This window comes from Equus quagga, chromosome 3, assembly GCF_021613505.1.
Source record: "Equus quagga isolate Etosha38 chromosome 3, UCLA_HA_Equagga_1.0, whole genome shotgun sequence".
Classification (NCBI taxonomy): Eukaryota; Metazoa; Chordata; class Mammalia; order Perissodactyla; family Equidae; genus Equus; species Equus quagga.
The window spans coordinates 9,766,134-9,784,219 of record NC_060269.1 but is presented as its reverse complement, the minus strand read 5'-3'; positions in this window follow the sequence as shown (position 1 = coordinate 9,784,219).

The window sequence follows — 18,086 nt, the reverse complement described above, 5'->3', positions numbered from 1 at the left end:
GAAATGGATACAAATGTAGTAAATCTTAAATGCTTGCTATGTATATTAGAACCAATAATATTGAAAGGAAAAAACAACTTACTGAAGTAAGTTGGAGTGTAGGATTGAGAGACCCAAAGGTGACTTAGTGAGAATGGAGACTGAGAAATGAAGCACTAGTAGAAAGAAAAAGAGAAACAGCACCAAAGAAAATGACTGTAGCTATATTGACACTCAGGCCCTGAAAGACCGGAGGAATTATTAGATTTTATCTGCATTTCACGAAGATAGGAGATTCAATTCAACAGGAAGTTTCTACAATTATAAATTATTATTCTCCTACTAAAATAGTCTAAAATTATGTAAGTCAAATGCTGATTGTGAACCAAGAACTAAATAAAAAGGTACAATAAATAGTTTAATATAGGAAAAATAGAATTAAATAGAAATAAAAATTGTGATAGCAAAAAGGACAATCATACTTGGAGATTTTGACACATTCCTCAAAATCTGATAAAACAAACAGAATGATCAGTAAGAACATACAAAACCTGTTTTTTGATTCAAATATTTATTAATTTGATATTTTATAACACTCCACTACAGAACTAAAAAATACATGTTGTTTTAAAATGAATATGGAAAGTTCACAAAAAATAGAGCCTATGCTGAAACATAAAGCAAGTCTCAGAATACATATATTTTTTAAATAATTAGGAAAATTATCATTTATCACACTGTAGCTTAGTTGTAAGTGAATAATAGAATAATAATTAGAAAATCCAGAAATATAAGCAATATGCTTTTAAATAACACATGGGTAAAACTACACTAAAATTTTTAAAACATGTTGAATTTAATAATTAATATAAAAATATCACAATTTGTGAGATATGCAAAATGCGCTGATTAAAAGGGAATGTATATGTTTAAATCGACATGATAGATAAAAGGAAAAGTTGAAAATCAGTGTGTAAATAACTATTTTCAAGCTAGGAAATAATAGAAAATTATCCTCAGTCAAGAAAGTAGTAGGAAAAATTAATAAAGGTCAGAAATCAATAATATAAAACATATTTTTTCAACAAATGGTGCTGGAAAAATTGGACATCCTTATTTAGAAAAAAATGGACATACACATAGACCTCACACAATTAACTTAAAATGGATCATAGACACAAATCAAAAATGCAAAACTGTAAAACTTCTGGGGAAAACACATGACTTTGAGTTTGATGATGAATTTTAAAATATGACACTAAAATCATCATCCATTAAATTAAAAAAATTATACATTATTAAAATTAAAAATTTCTGCTCTACAAAGACTCTAGTAGAAGAATGAAAAGCCACAGGCCGGGAGAATATATTTGCAATATCTGGTCAAGGATTTGTATCCAAAACATGCAAAGCACTCTTAAAACTTCATAACATGTACATTGGGATTAGATAAGTAACTGGAGGCAGATGATGCAAGCAAGTTTTCTCACTGTTGAACTGGAAGGTTACAGATAAGCAAGGAGAGAAGTCTAAAAAGACAATGTATAGATGATGTTATGGGTTGAATTTTGTCTCCCCAAACTGTATGTCGAAGTGCTAATCTCCAGTGCCTCAGGATGTGACCTGATTTGGAAAAAGGGATGTTGCAGATTTAATTACTTAGATGTGGTCTTAGCTTTATAATGTAGTAGGGCGGGCTCTTAATCCAATATGAGTGGTGGCTTATAAGAAGAAGAAAAAAGACACAAGGACACAGACACACACAAGGGGAGAACTCCGTGTGACAACAGAGGCAGAGATTTAATGATGAGACTTCAAGCCAAGAGAATACCAAAGATTGCCAGCTTGTCACCAGAAGCTCAGAAGAAGCAAGAGAGAACTCTCCTCTACAGGTTACAGAGGCAGCACAGCCCGGCTGACATCTTGATTTTAGACTTTTAGTTTCCAGAACTGTGAGACAATGAATTGCTGTTATTTTAAGCCAACCAGGTTGTGGCTTTTTTTATTGCAACTGGAGGAAACTAACACAGATGAATGCCTATAGAAACATTTATAAAGATGTGTATATACGTGAGTTGGTGTACACCCATACATTCCCATATTCTGTCAGCTGAGAGGGCCTAGAAGCAACACTCCAGTAGCAACCAGAACACCTAGTGCCCAGATCTTGGTTTCTAATACCATCCTCCAACAAAAGGAACAAGGGCTCCTTGGAGAAATGACTGATCCTAGGACAGAAAATACACAAGGTGAGTCTGGAGAATCTTGCCATGCCAGAAAGTAAGTGAGTGACAAAAAAAGAAATCTCTGCAATGACAGGGTTATATCAAAAGGATGTAGGAGCCAACTGAAAGAGCTGCCAATGGAAAAAGCTGAGATAATTGTAGTAAGAAGATGAATAAATAGTATTGGATTATCATCCAAAGTATAAAATAAATATCCATGAATTATGCTGATATAACTGATTGAGTAAATAAATAAATGGGGATAAATAATTTTTATAGATAGGCTGCCCTCAAGGTGGAGAAGCCAGATTCATCACTCCTTCGGAATGAGCTGTGCATAAGTGCATAATCACTTCCTTCCAGAGTACAGTCTGAACAGATAAAGATAACTTCACAATGGGGAAACCTGACAAATGCCACCTCAGCCAAGTGATCAAGATTAACATCAATAGTGAGGTTATTTTAGTAGTATGTACTTGATGTGATGTAATGAGAATGGCATTTTACCTCTGTAGTCTTCACCCCCAAAACCCATGCCTCCAGTCTCAACATGAGAAAAACACCAGACAAATTACAAATGAGGGACTTTCTACAAAATACCTGAGCAGTGTTCCTCATAACAGCCAACATCTTCAAAAGCAACTAACATCTGACAAGAAGGCAACATGAGGAAGAAGTCTGTGTTCTGGCAGTTTCCTATATCTTGATTATAAAGGGATATACTTTGTCAATATCTGTTGGAATAAGCACTCAAAATATGTGCACTTGCTAAATTCATGCTATTTTTAAATAAAAACATTTACAAAAATAAAAACACTCTAACTGGAAACCTAACATTGATGTGTATTGGAGAATGGACTACTGAGAAACTTGGCACTGTAAGGCATCAAGATATTTAGGATCTTAATTTAAATTGCATTTGTTATCCGAGAAGAGAGGTTTCAGAATCTTTAGGGCAAAAGCTCTAGGATATCGTGAACCAGGCAGAAAGTAGAGGAAAGCCAATGATAAGAAACTACGTAATGTAGTATACAATCCATAAATCAAAATCCAAAGTACATTCTATTTTTAAAAACATTTTATAGAAATGCATCATATTAATAAAAATAAACACATAAAATCAAAAAAGTATGTGGGATATATAAAATACTTCAAATTGTGTCTCCAATTATAACTGGATACGGAATAATAGTAAAAAATTATTTATACCTTTCCTCAACACTGACATTGTTAAATGAATATTATTACTAAATTCTCCTCAATGTTAATAACAACATTAGACATAAAGTTATATCAGTTTTATAGCATTGAATTTCAAACCAGATGGAATTTAATGCTCAACAAAGATGAAAATTCAATCTCTATGTTCTATTCTCTTTGGCATAATTAAAATAACCTCAAACTAGAAAAGAATAAATTCGCTTACCCCTGTATTCAGTTCCCTAGAGTGCCGTGCCAGTGGAGGACATACTATGCTAATACGTTATTTTTCTTACGTTACTCTGCAAGTAAATGTCATTGTCATAGATTGCATCTTTTCATTCTATATGAATATTTCAGATAAAAACAAAATTAAATTGAAATATATATTTAAAAAGCTCCATGAAAAATAGAAAAATCAGGAACATGGCTATGACCAGTGCCCTCTCGAATCAGTAAATACATAAGTTAAGCATGACAAGTGTTATCATGTATGAAGACTTCATTGAGAACTAGGGAAATTTTCAGTAGATAGAAACCCATGTTTTTCCCACCTCATGTCCATCTCCAATGTCAAGTCAAGCAAAATGCTTACTTAACTCATTTACCTGCTGTGGGATATCCTGCAGGAGGCAGGCCAGAGACCCAGTGTGGTACTTTCTTCCCTTAAGATCAATCTTAAAGTTGGCAACAGCATGAAAAGCCTCTGGGCAAGATCCGAATGTGGTGCTTCCTTAAGAATGCTTGGTCTGTGAAGATCTTTGACTGTGTTTCAGCCAGGGTGGGAATGACCAGTAATCGTGGCTGTCAGGAAACTAGGAAGTTGCTAAGAGTTGAACTAAGTTTTCTCGAAATATAATAGGGAATGCATGCCTTCTTTCTAGTCCTAGAAATGGGACCAACAATTAGGCTATGCCATTAGTCCAAGGGATCAAAGACCGTAGCAATTTCCACTGTTGTCACTAAGGCTCCCTAGTGAGCAGGAAAGCAAAACTGAAATCACACCTAAGTGTGCTGTTTCACTGAGAGGACAACAGCAGACCAATGGAAACGGGTCTCTAAGTGAAAAGAAAGGCTGGACAAAACAAAAGACAACTGGAAGAATAGAAACAACAACAACAACATATAAAAACCTAGTATGTTTCAAGTACAGTAAAAAATAATTAACAAAATAATTTTCAAATAAAACTTCCATTGAATTGGAGAAAAGCATGGTTACTGTTGAAAATAAAAATGGTTTACTGGAAGTATCAAAGATAACTGTCTCAAAACATAGAGTGAAAATATGAAAATCAAGAAACCAGAGATCTAACGTGCAAAAATAAAATTCGATAAGGAGAAAAAGGAACAGTTAGGGAATGAGCAATCATTAAGCAAATGAGAAAATTATTTCAGTCAGGAAAGGAAAACCTGAATCTGCAAACTGACCATCTTCGCCAATATCAGGAAGTACACCCAAAATTATAACGGAAAAATTATTGAACTATAAGTGTAAGGATAAAAAAAATTAGCAGGCTTCCTGGCAAAATGCCCAAGTAACTTACAAAGGGAAACTAATCAGACAAGTATCACACTGTACATCTGAGACATGAACGATACAGAGTAACATCTGTAGACAACAATGAGATAAGAATGGTAAACTACGACTTTGTTAATAGATTATTTGTGATCGACAGAGAAGAAACATTGGCATTACCTGTGAACTTGTTAGAAATGTAGATTATTAGACTTCATCCCAGACCTACTCTATCAGAATTTCAATTTTAATAAAATACCTGAAGATTCACATGCACACTAAAGTCTGAGAAGCATTAACCTAAGAAATATGTATCTGTTAAGATAATTTTCACATACCACAGTGAAATAAATATAAATGTGGATATACAAGGAGTCAAAGACCACGTTATCTGCATATCAATTAGAGGCAAATATTCTAGAACTACTCAAGAAGTAATTAATCAAGAAAAGAAGCTATTGAGACCCCAAAATTAGATAAAATAGTTTTAAGTTGTTTGAAATGAAAAGCTAATCTTCTTATCTAAGTGGTTATATACATTTGAAATGATAGAGAGATTGCATAATAGTGGGTTATAAGTGGTTATTAAAAATTTTTGAAACAGGAAAAACTGATTAGTAGGAGAAATAAATATAGCATAGAAATATAATTATTTCAATTATTTCTGTAAAACCTTGACGTTGAAGTTCATGCACTTATTATGTTACAGAAAGTTAAAAATAAAAGGGCAATCCAAGAGATAATAAGGAACAGCAAAGCAAAACGGTGTCCTGCTGTATAGATATAAACGTATAATTGGTGTATCTAAGAGATATCTTCAGAAAAACATGATAGTTAACCACAAAGAAAACCTTTTAAAATATTTAAATTCAGATATTTAAAAATCTGCATTTTATAAATCAATAAAGTTAGAAATAATAAAAATGATTAAAAATAGTAAATTAATAAACATACTTTTATATAATCCTTTTGTCAAGAAAGAAATTCAGCGTGAAATTGTAATGTGTCCACAAACTAATGAAAAGAAGAACATTTCAATGAAGGACTATGGGGAAATATTCTCCAAGGAAAAAAATGAACTTTTAATGACTTCATCACTTAAGAAAATAAGAGCAAATGAACTTTGTACTAATTTTTAAAAAAATTTAGGAAAATAACAAGTTAAACTTTCTAGAAATGTAAATTACTCAACATAAAACCTGAAAATAATGAAATGTTAAAGAAGAACTAAAAATAAAAACATAGAAATGATAAATGAATCCAAAATAAGTTTGTTTAAAAACAAGCAAAAATAGAGATAAATTTACTGTAAATTTGTTTAAGTAAAACATAAATAAAATAAAGGTAGATTGTAGAAGTTAAAAATAGATGGAAGGAGAAGCTAGCTAAATTAAGTAAATTTAGGAACGAGTAAAAAATATCACCATGGATATGGAAAGAAAAAATTATAATTTTCTTGAAAAACCATAAATTCAATTATATGGCAAACGAATAAAAATTTAAAGGATATTGATGGTTTACTGGAAAACTGCAATAACTAAAATTAATCTAAGACACAACCTGGATATTAGTTTTAATGTCATCTTTGCTATAACCTTTATTTTTAGAAATTAATTTCTAAATCATTGATTTTGGAAGTCATCTATTTATTAATGCATATTTTACAGGACTTTTTTCAAAGATTGTGAGCTGTAATAGCTCCTTAAAGAAGACTATAACCAAGTGTTTAAGAGACTGTGCTTTGAAGCCAGATCTATTTCAAATCTCAGCATGCAGTCAAAAGACACAAGAGTAAATGAGTTTAGACCACCTCAGTTTGGGAAAGCCATCATCTTTGAAGACAGTTTACCCTTACACCTTTCTAGTCAGGTAACTTACTTTGGTTCCTAGTAAACTTGTCTGGATTTATACTTATCTTGGAGCCAATATAGATAAATTCCTCTAAATTCTTCAACTTAGTGTTTTATGAAAAATTGACCTCTGGTCAATTTCTCTGCTGTTTCTGAAACTAGGAGGAAGGCCCAGAGAACCAGATGTCCACAGGATCAGGAAGTCTGCCTCTTTCTGAATTACGCATCAGTTACTTTGAAGGGGCATTTGGGTTCTTATTAGCCTCTCACAAATGGATACACAAAGGAAATGTCGATGAAAAATTTCAATCGTCACTCTGCCTACTATATCTTTAAAGGGCATTGATAAAGTCAAGTACAGGGACACAATAACTTCATAACTAAGACCACATTTCATTCATAATGTATGCCAGGAAATTGGAAAATGAAATAGAATTGCCAGCGCTATTACAACTCATTGGATGATAGATAAATCATTCAGAGGGAAATGGATATAAAACACATGTTTCAGGAAGGGTACATGAAGATGTATGAAGAAGTGCTTAAGTACATAGAAGTGAAAGCAAGCATCTAAGCAGAGAAACAAAACAAAATTGCGTAATGATAGCTGCAACAGAAGACAGTAAGTTTGAATTGGTTTAACTGACAAAATATTACTAGCAATTGACAATTTCTTTTACTCAAAATACTGCCTATTGTTTATCAGTAATCATTCTCAGGAAGAATGTATTTTGTGTCACCAAGTTCAGATTTCAAGCTGTATATAATGTACTAAGGAGATGGATGGGCTGCATTGGTAGACAGGACCATAAATGTGGGAGTGCTCTAGAAACTGAATAGAAAAATGAGATTTCCTCTAAAATTTAAACTGTAAAATCAACTTGAAATATATATCTGATCAGATATAAGTCATAAGAAACAAAACAGAATGGTTCTTAGGCCGGGAAAGTTTGACTAGCATATGAATGAGTGAATTTATACACACAACAAATAAATGTACGGTGACAAAGGCTTGAAAGTCATGGGATCCAAGAATGGTAAACACAAGACAAAGAAGCAGGGACAGTGTGCATCTGTGCACTATCCAAGAGACACGAGACAACTGAAACTATCAGAACTTGAATATTTGTGGATCATCTCTAGGGAAAAAGTGACTTTGTGTAGCTTAAGACTGACAGTACCCTCAGTAACACCAATGTTTCTGTTGTGTGGGTGATGTACCAGACTGTCAGAATTTGTGGACATTTAATATTTGGATCCTATAATCTCTCCTGCTCTGATACCATCCAAGGAATAGTAGCAATATATTAGGAGGAATTTATTGGCGTAGTGTGATTCCCTTAATACTAACTAGGTACCATGTGTCACTATGAACACTTGACATGTGGTTCTCACAACTCTGATGGGTTCTATTATTGACCCTTTTTTGCTGATGAGGAAATTAAGACAAAGAGTGATTGGGTTGCTGAAGTATGATGGAACCAGGATTAAAATCCAGCCTTTCTAACACTAGATTGTGTAGTTTTAACTTTTGCAATCCACTTACTGGTTGTTTTAAACAGATCTGACTCATGAGGAAAAATTAAAAAATCATATGAAATTTTGATTGTTTTGCTTCATTTGAAAGTGATTTCTTACGATGAGTTAATAAAGCTCTGATTATGATTTTTCTTCTTCCACATTTGCGTTAAAAAATAGTCTCTGACAATTATATTTTCATTGTAAACTAATTAGTGACCACCTTATATTAAAATAGGAATATAGAGCAAAGTTTGTTAACATAGAGACTTTCTTGAATTATTGGTGAATGAGAAAAGCAATAATAGAAAAGAGTATATGGTATAATATTTTACACATCGATTTAATATAAAAATCTTCTATGTATATGTGTCCACAGAGGTACAATATATATGACTTTTTTTATCATGGAGAAAATCAATATAAATAATTAGTAGATTATTAAAGTGAGTTTATAAATAATTCATAAATTTTACATATAAATTGGGGGAGATGGAGTCTACGGTATTAATGATTTACAGTTATTCCCTGGAAAAAGTTTTGAACGAGTTAGAATAAGAATTATTTTAAAATTAGACTGTTTAAGAAGAAATTTATAGAAAGATGAAGAGATGAACTGGGGCTAATCAATACATATTAAACACAATGCATATATTTTATATTAATTATATACATACAATATCTAATATATAAAATGTATGAAGTATTGTAAGCAAAAACACCTATGAAATCAGGTCAAGATTATCAAGTACAATCATTTTCAAGGCTTCAGTGGAAGCATCATTCAAGTTTATGAATTAATCTTTCACATTTTGAATTTTCTTCCAGAAATGAAGTATAGTCAGGTGTAGAAAGTCTTACAGAAAAGCCACCAAGTTCATGAAAATCAAAAGAAAAAAAGTGGAGTGGACTAATGTTAGTAAAATGTTGGCAAAAATTTAGTTGATGAATCTGGAAAATTATCAAATAAGGATAGACAAGAGAAACTCATGCCAGCTAATTTCCAGAACAAATTAAGAGTACAGCACAAGATGAATCTTATAATGGTTGGCAAGAGTACAGCAATTTTATAACTGCAGAAGAGGCTGTTAATCAAATCAACCTAAAAATGTTGGCAATGGCCAAAGTTTGGAATGAACTGCAATAGTCACATAAAGAAGTAAGACAAACACGAAGACATCAACAAGGTAGAGCATGACTTATTTTCCTATTATTAATATTAACCATCATTCTAAATCACTATTTTGGAAAAATATATGAAACTATCCCATCAATTATAAAGCATTTACAACTAATAGAATTGAAGAGCAAACATAAAAATAAGGCATGACCAGTTTCACTCTTCCTTTTTTTATACCAGCAATTCTCAACTACCAGCCTTTGAACAAGTGAAGCAACATTTTTTATCACCTCCGAATCACTGTCTAGCCCCAAAAAACTACAACTTGATTTCTCGATTTTTCTTCCTTCCTTTCTTCTCAATACAAAGGTCTATTTTAGAGATTTTGGAAAGACAACCAGTCTCTTATTTGATTTTGAATGGAATCAGTGTTAACAGCCAACAGTGATGGTGTCGAAAAACAACAATCTGAACAATGCAATGAATGAATTTGTACACTACATGTTGATTTCTCAATATTTGAGTCTTCAGCCTCCAAAGAATACAACCACCAAAACTTAGAGTAATAAGAAGAAATTAAGCATGTTCAAACCTTTCAAACCTTCTGAATATGTTTTTAAAATATGAACATTTATTAAATCTAAAAATTTAAAAATAACTTTAACATTATCATTTTATTTTATTATTTATTTTTATTGCAGTAACATTGAATTATAGCATTATATAGCTTTCAGATGTACATCGTAATATATTTTGAATTCTGTGTAGATTACATCATGTTCACCACCCAAAAACTAATTATAGTCCATCACAACACATATGAGCCTAATCACCCCTTTTTCCTGCCCCCCTCCCCTTCCCCTGTGATAACCACCAATCCAATCTCTGTTGCTATGTGTTTGTTTGCCATTGTTTTTATCTTCTACTTATGAGTGAGATCAACATCATCATTTTAAATTGGTGCTTATCCTAAAAATGGATTTCAGTTCATACACAAGGCTTGTCAAATCTTTTAATGTTGACAATAGTAATAGTAAACATTGGCATTTATATTCCAGAGACTCTTCCAAAAGATTTTGATTTATTTAATTCTAGCTTTTGACATAGCTCTAATTATATTTTTTCAAACATTTTTTGTTGTGCCATGGACTTCTGATCAGCTTGACAAGGATTGTCTATGACTATCCCCACTTAGCAGATGGAGAAAGTGAGGCACAGTGCCTCTTTTACAGGTTTAATAGGATCTGTGAACTCTGTGAGATATTGTACAATGTTTTTTGAGGCTGTGTTACTTTTCTGCAGAGAACGACCTAAGTTTCATCTAATTCTCAAATGTTTCCACGATATAAAGCAGGTGAAAACTCCTGTAAGCTACAGATTTAAAGATGTCCAAGTTTTTTCAATGTTGCTTTTATTTCTCTATTAGGAGACTAAACAATTAGTAGCCCGTAGGTATATTTCAGACAAACATATTTTTAAACCTGTTGGCATGATTCAAAATATGAGTTTTGGGGGGATGGCCCAGTGGTGTAGTGGTTAGCTTCCCATGCTCCACTTCGGCGGCCTAGAGTTTGCAGTTATGGATCCTGATGTGGACCCATGCAGCGCTCACCAAGCCACGCCGTGGCAGCAACCCATATATACAAAACAGAGGAAGACTGGCACGGATGTTAGCTCAGTGACCATCTTCCTCAAGCTAAAGGAGGAAGACTGGCAACAGATGTTATTTCAGGACTGATCTTCCTCATCAAAAAAAAACAAACAAAATGGGAATTTTTGCCATCAATGCAAAAGCTGTCCAACATTGTTTAAATCAACTCATATATAACTACATGTAAATTAGAGTCTTAATGTTAATCATTGATCTATTTAGAGCAATTCAATATAAATATGGATATTTAAAATATTCAAGATTTATATCCACGATAAAGGTCTTAAACCTCAAATGCAGCATTTTTGTTCGAAAGAACATACTTTCAAAGTCTTTGAGCACTGATATCATCAGTTTGACCAAATATTAAAAATTTTGATATGAAAAAGGAAACTGGCAAATATTAAAAAGTTTCCAAAATCTAGCTCCCTGATTGAGACAGTAGTCTCTGTAGAAAAGAGGAGACTAGAATTCTATGCTATTGGCATATTCCTACTGGGAACTAACTCAGACCTGCCTGATATTTTTCTGTTAAGCTTTACAAAAAGGAGGAGAAAGGGGCCTCCAGGGCAATCTTAGTATAGTCTCGCCTCAGAAACAGATGAATAGAAATGAATAAACATCCAGAAACAGTAGGTGGAAATATCCATGGGCTTTTAGCATATGATAAACAGGGCTTATCATTTCAGCTAGGAGGGGATCTGTTGCTATTATTACCCTCTAAACTTCAGCAGTTTGTCTCTTGCTTGTATTACGTGGTCAGCAAGGGTTGGTGCGTTCTGTTATGCATGCTTAGTCAAATGTCTGGGTTGATGGAGGCTTGGCCATCTTGGAACTGGAACTTGGAACATGTGACATTTGAAGTTAACATGAAAAGAGAAAGGAGGGATTGGTGAGGTACACCAACTTTCAACTACCTCCTACTTGAAACTCGTATTTACTGCAACTGCTTACTGTTCTAAACACAAAACACATATGACCTTGGCCAAATAGCAAAGCAGACAGGAATATATAAGGAAATGTTTGGACTATCTAGTGAGCATCAACTGTCTCTTCCAGAGGCAACATCGAAAAACAATGAGATTAGAAAGACAGTCTCCCAATATTGCTAGAAAAAATGGGTAGTGATCTGGAAAAAACTGATGGATACTTAAATTATACAGCAAGATTAATTCCAAAAAGATCAAAAATCTAAATAGAAACAATGAAACAAGCAAAAGTGTTAGAGGAAATATGGAAGAATTTTTAACTAAACTAGGACACAATTTAGAAGCATAAATGAAAGGACTGAAAAAATAGACCACATTAACTAAAAAATAGTTTAAAAATTTTAACTAGACCCCCAAAATTTGTATACCATAAGGAAAGTCACAAGGCAAACAGCAAAAGACGAAAAACATTGGCAATTCATATCACAAAAAAAGGAATATTCTCTCTAAGGTGCTAGAAGCTACTAGAAAATGATTAGAAAAGACCTATAATATATAGAACCTATAACTTATATAACAATAACCTAATAGCAAAGTATATAAAGATATATGTATTGCACCAAAATATATTTAAAATATGAGATATTAAGATGGCAAACTGATAGTGTATATTACAGCTACTAATGTTCTCCCACACACTGGGACCTGGCAACTCCACATCTAAGCATATGCTGCATGATTGCACAACCCTGTGTAAAACAAAACATTGACGATATTTTCACTGAAGTGTCATTTACAATTCCAAATAATTGGAAAAGCTAAAATGTTCATCAATAGGGGTCTGGATAAAATTCAATACATCTATCCCATGGATAATTACGCAGCAGTAAAAATAATGAAGACTTCGTGTATTAAGATGGGCACATTTCTAAAATATATTTTTAATTAAATGCAAGCAAGGTATAAATGCTGTGCATATACATATTTTTGTGTAAACAAAAGAGAGGAGTTGATAATCTATAAGAACGGTTTCTTGTATAGCCATAAGGAAACTCAAGGAGGAGTTTGGGCGCAGTAGAAACTGAGAAGATGAGAGACAGTAATTCAGGAAGATTTTTCATTGTTGACATGCCTTTGCTTTTTTTTTTTTTTTTTTTGGTGAAAACGATTGTCCCTGAGCTAACACCTATGCCAATCTTCCTCTATTTTGTATGTGGGATAGCAGGGCTTGAAGAGCAGTGTGTAGGTCTGCACCTGGGATCCGAACCCTCGAACCCCCAGCTGCCAAAGCAGAGCCATGCGAACTCAACCACTGCACCACTGGGCCGGCCCCTAGATGTCCCTTTGCTTTTTGATGCTTATAATAAATAAATGTAATATCAATTCAAAAAATCAAATAAAATGTTAAAAAATTAGATGTAATCTGACCAAAGTCTAATATTATAACGAATTAGGCACCATTCTTAGGTACATGTTTCTAAAACACTGACAGAATTGCAATATCTCCTTTACACAGCTGAACCATATTGAGAATAAGATCAGTTAAATGTCTTCTCCTTTCCCACAAGCACTACTATTAAGAAATATATTTCCTATTAGTTCTTTGTGCTTTTGGCATTTTGTGACCCAGTGTGTATGGCTTTAAATTGTGAGTGTTTCATTTTATCCCAATATATTTGATACTTTTAAAAATCATTTGCATTTTTATCTAAACTATTGCTATTTTTTTCATTCCATGTTTCTTGATCGCGCATGGCAGCAAAGTACTTTATCAAGCTACTGACAAAAATAAAAAGTCAAAGTCCTTGCCCTCTAGAGTCTCAGATCCATGGGTCTACAAGGATGAGTGTGACCAAAATAAACAAACACCCCAAGTAAATTGGCAAGTACTCCACAAAGAGGCCATTTGTGAGTCTAGTAATTTGCATCTCCACTCTTTTTTTTGACCAATTGAGCTAATGTTTTGTCCACTTTGTTAATCTTTTCAAAGCATCGATTTGGGGATTTAAAAAAAATTCTTTCTTGTTTTTCTATTCTGTATTTTATTACTTCCTCATCCAGTCTTTACTATTTCCTTCTTTCTGCATGTTTTAGGATTAGTTGCTCTGCTCTTTCCAATGTTTTAAAGTGGGATGTTAGTCTATAGTTTGGGCATCATTCTTGTTTTATTATAGGCAAATACAACTACAAATGTCTCTGGGCAGAGGAATCAATGCCTGAGCTCTTCCAAAGGATAAATCCGAATTTGCCCGTTGAAAACCGGGATCGTTACTGAAGAAACGGCACGTGCAAACATCCAAAGGCATGCTGTTTCCATGCAGCCCAGCCTTGTTTAGCGACTAGTGAGAAACTTTTTCCAAGTAGGTTCAATCAGCTGCTATTTATCCTAATAGTTGTGTCGCAGAGCCCGTGTCGTTTTCTCTTGACCTGCTTCATCAGATATTCTCAACTGTAGGCATGCTAGAGTTTCACCTCTCTTGTGATTCCATCAAAAAATAATGTTACTCTTATGATTATTTATTACTGTTCCTATTAACAATCATTTATTTTTTTATTTTTAAGATTTAAGAGTCCACTTACATTTCTCTTAGGATGCAGCATTTATCCTTTTCACAATGTGCTTAATAATCTTTCCTGAGACAGATTGTTTTGTAAACCATGTTTTTCACCTTAGTGGAGTCACAATTTCATTTACTTAATATTCCTTGGTGGTACTTCCAGTTTCATAACTTCTTGCCTGTCTCTGAAAAGGTTATCAGACTCAACTGCAAGTTCTTTTAGTATCCTAAGATATAATTTACCGAGATCAAGAGATTTAGAATCATTTAGAGCTGCTATCTGCTCTTCAAAATCTCATTTATTTTGAGCCTCAATTTTCTATTTCAAATATTTGTTCTATGTCTATAGGACATTTCCAAATAAATGTATTATCAACACCTCAAACTCAGCATAACCAAAATAAATTTGCCATCTTCATGTTCCTCCCCAAGACACAGACTAGAAACTCCACATTTCCCCTCTTTTCAATGAATCATTTTTGTAATATAAGTATGAAATAATTATGATATATTTTTCTTCATTTTCTCTATATACTTGCAAACAGAATCACAACTGTTCTAGTTGTAATATTAAGCGAAACAGGCAACTAAAGTCAGATTGTTAATATTTTATAAAAAAATTATTGAAACAAATTGTTTTGCTCGAAAAGCCTAATGGCAAGTGTTAAATATTTTCTATATTTCCAAATAACAGGAAAGTCATCCTTTAATGTATACTAAAGAGGCATTCAGGAAGTATAATAAAGCGCAGGAAAGAATGGCGTAATAATGGCTTGCCACATTGGTTCCTCCCAAGCACACCTGAATAATATTGTACTATGGTGGCTTTCCTCAAAGAGAATTTGAAGGAAGAGGTTTCTGACTTCCTTTTTTTGCCAATTCCTGGAAATAGCACTGCATAGAAGGAGCCAGAGAATCCTAATGTATGGTTTGAATATATATTCTTTTCCTTTAGTCACAGAATCCCAGTTTTTAGCTGAGTAAAATGCCAATAATGATGACCAGGCACAGGACTGCATTTTCCAGTCTCCCTTGTAGTAGCTGAGGTCACGTAGCCAAACTCTGAACAATATTGGCAACTCAGAAGAAGAGTGGTACTCCCAGAGTATATCCTTAAAACAGGAAGTTGCAACTTTCATTTTCCTATTTCTTTCATCCTGCTTTTCAGGGTTGGGGGGAAACTCATATTCATGGATTGGAGGATTTATTACTAAAATCTCACCACTACCCTAATTGATCTTTATAAATTCATATCTCCTTCCTGCACCCCTCTTTTCTTCCTTTCTTTCTTTTTCTTTGTATTTATTTATTTTTTTTAAAGATTTTATTTTTTCCTTTTTATCCCCAAAGCCCCCCGGTACATAGTTGTGTATTCTTCGTTGTGGGTTCTTCTAGTTGTGGCATGTGGGACGCTGCCTCAGCGTGGTCCAATGAGCAGTGCCATGTCCGCACCCAGGACCCGAACTAACGAAACACTGGGCCGCCTGCAGCGGAGCGCGCAAACTTAACCACTCGGCCACGGGGCCAGCCCCTCTTTGTATTTATTTTTAAAGATATTTTTCAGATATCAACAAGCTGACCCTTAAATTTAATTGGAAATACAATGGGCCCAGACTATTCAAAACTATCTTAAAAAAAGAAGGACAAGTTGAAGGGCCCACACTTCCTGATTTGTCAAGGAAAGGGAGAAATTGGAATCCTCACGTATTGCTGCTGGGATTGAAAAATGGAGCAGCCACTTCAGAAAAGTTTGGCAGTTCCTCAAAATGGTAAGCAGAGTTCCCATAGGACCCAGCAATTCCACTCCTAGCTGTATACCTACGAGAAAAGAAATATATGTCCACATAAACCTTGTGCACTTTGCATCGTAAATAAACACAGCTTTATTTGTAATGGCCCCAAAATGGAAACAAACAAAATGCCCCTCAACTGAATAATGGGTAAAGAAAATAAAATATTTTTTGTTATTAAAAATGAATGAAGTACTGATACATACTAACGACATGGATGCACATTGAGAAGTTCTAAGTGAAAGAGACCAGGTGCAAAACACCGCATGTTCTGTTATTCCATTCACAAGAAATGTTCCTTGTAGGCAAATGTGTAGATACGTAGGGTAGACTTCTGGGGACAGGAATAGGAAGTGACTGTTAATAGGTATAGGATTGAGTTTTGGGGTAATGACAATGTTCTAAATTAGAGTATGGTGATGTTTGTGCAACTCTGTAAATAAACTAAAACTATTGAATTGTGCATTTGAAATGGGTAAATTTTACAGTATGTGAATTATATGTCAATAAAACTGTTTAAAAATAAAATTATTCAGGCTGTGTGTATGGGGTTACAATCAAAGACATCAATTTCTTACTCTAATACCTGATAGTTTAAGGGAAAGCTATAAGTATTTTTTTAAGTCCCATTTTTTCCAGTGTCCTGTACATTTCATCTCTTTCATCATATAATGTCTTACCAACAGCCTCCTCAAGTCTTTTTAAAATATTCACCCGCTATCTAGTTTCAAAGCCAATGCTACATATTTTATGCTTCTGGTATATCAAAATCCTACTTCCAGGTATCACATTTCTATTCCATTTAGCTATTGATGCATGAAAAACCACCTCAAAATTTAGTGACATAAAACCAAATAATTATTTTATTATCTCTCATGGTTTCTGTGGATCATAGATTCGGGAAATCTTTCCCTCCGCGGCCTTGTGCTGGGGTATTTACATAGCTGCAGTCAAACAGTGGCTGGGTGCTGGTGTGGACTGGATGCCGGATGAGCTAGTGGTTAGTTTAGTCTCTCTCTTTCTCCATGGAAGGCTAGTTTGCTCTTCCTAACAGCATCATGGCATCACGGCAATTGGAATGTTTATGTGATACCTGAAGGCTTCAGAATATGAGTGTGCCAGTTAAAAAGACAGAAGCTGTATTATCTTTCATGATCTGTCCTTGGAAGTTGTATAGCATAATTTCTGACACATTCTGACAGTTACAGTGAATTTAAAACTCATCCAGATTCAAAAGGAAGAGGATTATATCATATTTCATGATGGGAGGTGGAAGATTCTAGAAAGACATGTTAGATGAGAGATCATATTGTAGTTATCTTGGAAAAATGCAATCTGCCAAAGTATTACATTAAAAATTAAATAAATCCGCATTCAAAAATATACCAACAAAAAGTAAGAAGAAATAAAAAGAATGCAAAACAATTTTGGCAACAATAATATACTGTGAAATAATTCAAAGTGAACAAATGATTTAATTTGATAAAGACAACTAATTTTAAATAGAGCATCACATTTATTTATGCCATAAAAATCACAGAAACGTAGAATCATGCTGTATTTGTTGTTCTGTGACTTATTTCACTTAGCATGATGTCTTCCAGGCCCATTCACATTGTTGCTGTTGCTAATGGTAGGATTTACCTTCTTTTTTAAGGCCCAATGACATTCCATTGTACATAGATACAGATTAGATATAGATACTGATATAGATATATACAGGTATAGACATAGGTAGATATATAGATAG